Source organism: Macadamia integrifolia, chromosome 1, assembly GCF_013358625.1.
Source record: "Macadamia integrifolia cultivar HAES 741 chromosome 1, SCU_Mint_v3, whole genome shotgun sequence".
Classification (NCBI taxonomy): domain Eukaryota; kingdom Viridiplantae; phylum Streptophyta; class Magnoliopsida; order Proteales; family Proteaceae; genus Macadamia; species Macadamia integrifolia.
Window position 1 is genome coordinate 19,603,534 of NC_056557.1, and position 7,780 is coordinate 19,611,313.

The following is a 7,780-nucleotide window of genomic DNA, read 5'->3' on the forward strand; positions in this document are numbered from 1 at the left end:
GTTTCCCCATATTGTTACCTACCTATCCTATTTATGGTAGGGGAGTTATTTCCATGTAATTCACTTAGTAGTAAAATGAATGGACAGTTGGACTTTCGTGTTATCTCGATTATTCTAATAAAGACTTGAGTTGTGAAATTGATTATGCCTAAAAAAAGATAAAATTCCAAAACCATAAACAAAGGGAGATTTTCTTTGTGACCAAAGATAGGTTTCCATTCATAAAATGCTAAGTTTGGCAAAAGGAAAAAAAAATAATAATAACAAACAACATGGGGAGGGAAGATATACATATGTTTGTATTTAAAGGAACTGTAGGAACAAATCCCTAGGAGTCAAAATCCTCAACTGAACAATGCTCGACATTATCAGGGAAAGTCTAAGAACTAGTAGATGTTAATCCCGAACTCTCCAGTCTCCACGTGAGATCCTCAATCTACGTCTACTACCGGGTATTCTCTTATCGATAAGAGCCGACTTGTCTCCTTATGAAGTTGATCTCCCCTTCCTGGGAAACATAGAGAATGGTCAAGAAAAGAAGTGAAGAAAAAGAAGGACAAAGTTAAGAGCAAGAGAATACCTTGTCAACCACCACCTCACATAGACTCTGGTGCATTCTCCTGATCTCGGTATAGACCTCCGCAGATACTTGAGAAAGAACGTGTCAGTCAAAAAAGGAGTCAAGAATCAATCAAATGAGAAGTGTTTGGATACTCACATATTCATACGGAAGTGGTAGTCCAATAGAAGCATCTCTGTCCAGTCGATGCTCTAGGAGCTAAGGGATACCGGGATGGGTTGCATTGGGATAGGACCAACCTTGGAAACCATAGAAAGGAATGGTAGCCATCCTGAGAGATCCGCTCACCACAATAGAAGACTTAGCTTTGGATGAGGCAGCAACACCAACTTGTGACTGAGTGAGAAGGGGGTCCACATGCTGTGTCTCCACTGAAAGAACATCAATAAAAAAAAGAAGAGAATGATGTGAAATATGAAAATGATGCTCAAGAGGGGAAACTTACCAATGGACCTCTAGGATCGAAAGGAGCGCAGACCATTTCCTCCTCAAGGAAGGCCCCATAATCCCTGTCGTAATCTAAAAAAGAGTCATCCCATACTCCTTCAGCCAATCTCTCAACCTGACCCATAGGGAAACGCTCCAGATTATGCATAGTAGATGGAGGAAAACAAGGAGGGGAGCACATAGCAGGATCGGACCACTGGGGTGTGACGCGCTCTCCTAAATACCAAGCATGGCCTTAGATACCCCTGAACAGGACACTGTTCTCTGTCAGTTATTTGGCCTGAGCAACTTCTTTAGGTTTAGGAAATCTAAGGTGCCGAAATGGTCTTCAATTAACCTGCAAAGTCAAGAAGAGGTAAGTACAACACAAGGCAAAAGGAAATTCGATACTAAACATAACTTACCTCTATGAGACTATTCAAGAGAGAACGAGCGGTGGTCCCGAGAGGATGGCGTCGGTTCCTCAATACCCAACTATCTCCCCATCTTGTAGCTATAGGGAAGGGTGAGCTTTAAGGATCCTTCAATAAGGGGGCCATAATCTCTAGGTGTTCATAACACCAAGGCTGAATTGAAAGATCAAAATAAGGAGGTGCAATCAATAAAAAAAAAGGACAAAAAAAAAATGTGAAGCCATTGGAGAATATAGCGTGCCCCCTTGAGGCCCCGATCCCCATATGATAGTAGGTCCAAGGTTCGCAGAAGGTATGCATAGGTGGCTCCACCTAAATCCCAAGAGTCTATCTCCAAAAGGTTTTGGAAGAGGGCAACCATGTGAATGTCCACTCCACCTCCGAGGTCACTAAAGAGACACTATAACATAGTAAACAGAAGGAAGGAGTGGGTTATCTGCGCAAGGTTACCTAGATTCACCCTCAGATCCATTCTCATCCAACGGGCACTGATCACACCTAAATGGACATGCATCTGATCCTCCCAGATTTCAATACCCGTCAAATTTGTGAAATCCTGTGCTATTATACTCTTAGGAAGGGATAGGGGCCTCCCCCAAATGGTACGCTCGTGAAAGCGTAGAAGCACAGGGGTGTGGTGGTAATCTCGCCGGTGGGAAAATGAAAGGAATGAGCACTTGGCCACCACCACTCCATCAAAGCTCCCGCCAATGCCGGGCTAAACTTCTTGGTCTCCAGTGAGGCCAATCGACTCAGGTAAGTTGAATCTACATGTCCCTTAACCTTATAAGGGAGCACTTGGTACCAATCTCGGACCAAATTTGGATGCCCATATCTGGCCAATGCAGAAGGTACTCCCTCATTGTGCCTCTAAAATAAAAATAAAATAAATTATAAAATATAAAATAAAATAAATAAATAATAAATAATGCACAAATGAATAAATAAATGAGTCACCCATGTACCCCATACAGAGTTGCATATGTGATCCCAGGTCCTATGAAGCGTCTGCCCCATGTACCAGTCCACGGGACTATCATCCCCTTAGGAAGATGCACCATAGCTCTCTGTACGATCTAGTCGGATTTCTCCCTGATTCCTTCTCTTCCTTCTTTCAACCATATTTTCCAAAATCACAAGGAACCCCAAGAAGTTTCACAATTTACAAAAAGGCCCGGAAAGACTTCAAATTCTCTAAATGGCCACCTCCTCAAGAACTATGAAGATCTTTAAGGGAAGATGCAGAACTTCAAGGAAATTTTGAAGATCTTTGAAAAAATTTGAAGAAACCCAACAAAATGTGAAGAACTTCAAACCTTCGAGAAAACCCAAAAACCCGAGTTCACTTGCTCACAAATCATTCCCAACTCAGAAAAATCAGAATAAGTAATGAACAGGAGGGGGGGGACTATTTTATGGTTCAAAAATTTGCTTTCCAAAAAAAAAAATTTTTGAGATTCAATTCCAATGTGCAACCTAAAGATTCTTACCACAAAATACAAAATTCAAAGTAATTTCTTGTGGTAGATAGAAATTACATCACATGAAATTGGAAGGTGAAAATCAAATTCAAATGGAAGGTGAAATTTAATTGATTACATCACATGAAATTGGAAGGTGGAAATCAAATTCAAATGGAAGGTGAAATATAAAACAAATTTAATTAGTAAATAAAAATTACCTCACATGAGAGTAAAGATTTCAAATCAAAAGCTCAATTTCAAGATTCAAAGGTCCAAATTCAAGGTTCCAATCACATGACTCAAATTCAAGAACCCCAATCAATAGAAAAAATTAAGGAAAGAAAAAATCTCATTGAATCGGCCCCAAGTGGCCCAACTTCATTAAATCGGCCCCAAGTGGCCCAATCTCATTAGATCGGCTCCAAGTGACCCGATCTTATTGATCAATTCCCTAGACTAGCAGATAGAAGCTCGGTCAAAAGAAAATTTAAGAATCAAATATTTTTATCTTTTGTAACATTGAAAAAGCAGTGAATTTTTTTCTTGTAATCAACGGTCCCAAACAGCCCAGGTTGGTTCAAAAGACCTAGCCTGGAGTCAAATTACCTAAGACTGGCACATGGAAGTCAAGCCTATGAAAATCATTTTCACGTACTCACATCTTCTGTAGGGAGGGCTCAAATCTCTGCAAACAATGATTTCATGTACCAACATTTTCTATAGGGAGGGCTCAAATCTCTGCAAATGATGGCTCAAGAACATTTTCAAGCACTCACATCTTCTATAGGGAGGTCTCAAATCTCTGCAAATGATGGCTCAAGAACAAATTCAAGCACTAACATCTTTTGCAGGGAGAGCTCAAATCTCTGCAAATGATGATTTCATGTACTAACATTTTCTACAGGGAGGGCTCAAATCTCTGCAAAACGTTGGTTCAACATCTTCTAATAGGATTGAAAGGGCTCAAATCTCTTTCCTGCAATTGGCGGCCCAGGTAAGATACTAAACTTTAAAGTGGTTAAGAGATATTACTTTTTGCATTTTCAACTCTGTTATTGATGAGCAAGATGACGACAGTACATACTCCAGGTGCTAAAATATGGTCGTTCTTTTCTTTTCTCTTCGGCTATTGACACAAGCCTTGGCCAATGAGGGGCATTCTGTAGACACCTAATTTTATCATCCTCCTCTGGCTATGATGACTTATGGATCTTGGATACGACCTTTCACTTTCGATCGATAGAGATGACAATTGACTGAGATAACCCAACCCAGAAGCATTCCATACTCACCCAAAATCCCGAAAACCCTGTGTGAGAGAAAAGGAGGGTCCAATTGTGATGTTTCATATACGAAAGAATTCAATCCTAAGTGGCTATATAGATGCATAGTACTCAGAATTACGATTCCAATGCAATCATTCCCAGAAGTTACACCTTGAGCGCCCAAACCCCACCCATGCAAGCACCCACACCTTGCCATGAGTGCCCGAACCCCGCCTATGCAAGCACCCACACCTTGCTATGAGTGCCCAAACCTTGCCCATGCAAGCACCCCCACCTTGCTATGAGTGCCCAAACCTTATCCATGCAAGCACCCACACCTTGCCTTGAGTGCCCAAACCCCGCCCTTACAAGCCCCCACACCTTGCCTTGATGCCCAAACCCCACTTGCCCTACCTGCCTTGTGTGCCTATGGCCTACCTTGCACGAGTCCCACACCCCTGCCGGGGCCCCACGTGAACTTTGCCCACCTCGTGCACCCTGTATACCCCGTACCCAATGTCCAACGCCCCTGACCCGCCTCCAAAGTCCCTGACCAGTGCCCAGTGCCCCTGACCAACCTCCAACGCCCCTGACTAGTGCCTAGCCCAGCACCCCCGATGAGGCCCTAGCACCCCTGTCGGTGATCAAATCCCACATTCCGATGACTAATTTGAGAAGGGATTCTTTCTTCACCCGCTTGTGTACTCTACACTATCCCGCTAGCGTACCCTACACCACGAGCTCCTATCGGCCCCAAAAGACATCTTTTTACCTTATTGGCCCAAAAAAAAATTACTTTTCCCCCTATTAGCTAAAGAAATTTACCCAACACCCCATTGGTCCAAAATTTCATACTTTCACCCCATTGGTTTAGAAAAATCACTTTTCAACCCCATTGGTTGGAGAAATTCCTCTTTCCTCCCCATTGGTTCAAAAATTCTATAAATACCCCCTCACCCTTTGGTTGTTCACAACACAACACCCCATAAATAGTCAAGTCTCTTAGGAGCATCCATAGTAGAGAAGCTCTACCCTCTGTCCTCCCCTTCTCCCCTCGAGGTTTTTCAAGTCTTCGAAGAGATCTTCATAAGATCAGAAGTGTTCTTCGGATCTTCGAAGTGTTCTTCAGGCCTTCGAAATTCTTCAATTCTTTGCCTTCTTTGAGTGAGCTTTTTGTGTAGGAAGAATTTTCCCTTAGTCTCCCACCTCCTCTTGAGGTTCTTCAAGTCTTCGGAGAGATCATCATAAGATCCGAAGTGTTCTTCTAGCCTTCAAAGTTCCTCAATCCTTAGAGATAACCTATCCCCAGTGGAAGCCCTGTCGGAGTGCCACCTCAGTCTAGCCCTCCCAAAGCTTATCCCCAGCGGAAGCTCTACCAGAGTACCACCTCACCCTAGCCCTCCCATAACCTATCTCCAGCGGAAGATCTGTCAAAGTGCCACCTCAGCCAAAATCCGAAAGTAGTCCATCCCTAGCGAAAGCTCTGCTAAATCAATACTCAGTCAAAATCTGCAAGTAACCATTTCTAATCGGAACTCTATCTAAACATTACCACAATCAAGATCTCTTTAGAAATGAAGTTAGAAGTCAAGACCATCTTCCCCTGAGCCATGAGAATCCAAAAGATAGTTCGTGTTGGCACTAATCGGGATTCTACCCCTCTTGACTTGAAACAGGGGTCAAGCTCAAGTATAATTTCTCATCCAAATTAGCATAATATAGACTTTATATTGACTTTGTTTTATTGTACATAATCATTTAAATTCAGTTAATGTATAGATGTGTGATAACTTAGCCATGCATGCGGAATAAGAATAACTGTGAAAAATGTTCGTTCTTAAGTATCTAGTAGGAAAACCGATTAAACTAGGTAGATTGGGTGCTTAACACCTTCCTAATTCTACAACCTGACATATACCCTAAATCTTTGGACCAGACAACTTTCGGACCCTTTTCTAAGGAATCGAACCCACCCCCAGGTCCTAAGCCCATAATCCTAGGTGGCAACTCCAAACCCTTTTGTATGAACCCAATCTCCTGTATTGGACCATCATCAAATCCCCATCTCAATGACGACCTTTACATTCCTGTGATCTCCACGTATCTTCAAGTGGCAGTACGATGGTGCAGAGCCCGCAGGCAAGCACACATGATACACCCTTCCCAAGAAAGAGAAAGAGAGGACAGAGGGCCGAATGCTAAATTCTTTTCCCCTCCCAAAGGGAAGGGTCTTTCTCTAGCCACTACCCTCACAATTGGTTCTTCGAGTTATGAGTTTTTCTTCTTAAGTGGGCTTCAATGATCTTTTCTCACAGTTTCATAGTATGACTCATTAATTTTATGCTTCTATATTAATCGCAGCTCTGAATATCCTCATTAATTTTATGCTTCTATAGTAATCGTAGCTTTGAAATCCCCTTTATTTTTGTAGACTGGGATAATAATGATTTTCCTCCTCTCATCTATCAACTTCATTGAGTTTATAATCTGGTTAAAACAACCTTGTTAACCAAGTCACCTCATATCCACACTTCTATGGGATCTCGTTTGGACTCGAAGTCTTACCAATTTTCATCTTTCTCAAGGCCACACCAACTTGCATCACACTATCCTTTAGAACATATCTATGGTGTGTGGAGTCTTGTTGAGTAAAGCCATCTTCTAGGTCACTCCATTCTGACTATCTCCATTTAATATGGCACAAGTGTACTCATCCCATCTCCTCACAATGCCATCATCTCTTACAATCACTCTTCCATCCTCACTTTTGATATACCTTATTTGGTCAAAATCTCTACTTTTTCTTTCTCTTGACTTAGCTACCTTATACATAGATTTTTCCCCTTCTTTCGTGTTAAGGTTCTTACAGAGATCCTTTATTGCTTTGCTCAAGCATCACCACAACCTTTCTAGCATTGTTTCTGGCATCATACCACCTCTTTTTATCCTTTGTTTCTTCAATCCTTTGCCAAGTCTTGAAACAATATTTTTTGGTCTTAATAGCCACTTGGACCACATCATACCACCACCAAGTTTCCCTGCAGGCTTGACAACTACCCTTCGCTTTCCCTAGCACATATATGGCAATCCTCTTGATACAATTCATCATCTCATTCCACATGTCATTGGTGTCTCTCTCAAAGTCCCACTTTCCTTGTCTAACCACATTATCAAAAAAATGTTCTACATGACTCCCCTTTTAGTCTCTACCATGTTATCTTAGGATGCATAAGTTCCCTCTTCCCACTCTCTTATGCACTAATGTGTAAATCCAAAACCACCATTCTATGTTAGACAGTTAGGCTCTCCCCAGGAATAACCTTAAATCCTTATACACATTTCTATCTCCCCTTCATGATAGAAAGTAGTCTATCTAACTTGTTGATTCCCACTTTTATGGGTAACTAAATGCTCTTCTCTTTTCTCAAAGAAAGTGTTCACAATGATAAGATCATATGCTACCGCAAATTCTAGGATTGAGGTCCCCTCTTCATTCCGCTCTCCAATCCTATAACCTTCATGAACCCCTATATATCTCTACAATCTCTCCCAACATGTCCGCTCAAGTCACCTCCAATGATAATAGATTCACCATTGCCAAAACACTCACTA

General features: G+C 41.8%; 1 long non-coding RNA gene across 2 annotated transcripts; it reads right to left on the reverse strand.

The window, feature by feature from the left end:
* Positions 1 to 273: 273 nt before the first annotated feature.
* On the reverse strand, positions 274 to 2,653 carry LOC122086175. 2 transcript variants are annotated; one of them, XR_006142348.1, is made up of 4 exons: positions 1,026 to 2,653; positions 719 to 940; positions 581 to 648; positions 274 to 508 (listed from the first exon to the last, which is right to left on the reverse strand). It is a non-coding gene; the product is annotated as an uncharacterized LOC122086175 (long non-coding RNA). The 2 variants fall into 2 exon arrangements; XR_006142353.1 differs by having other exon boundaries at positions 719 to 951.
* Positions 2,654 to 7,780: the final 5,127 nt, after the last annotated feature.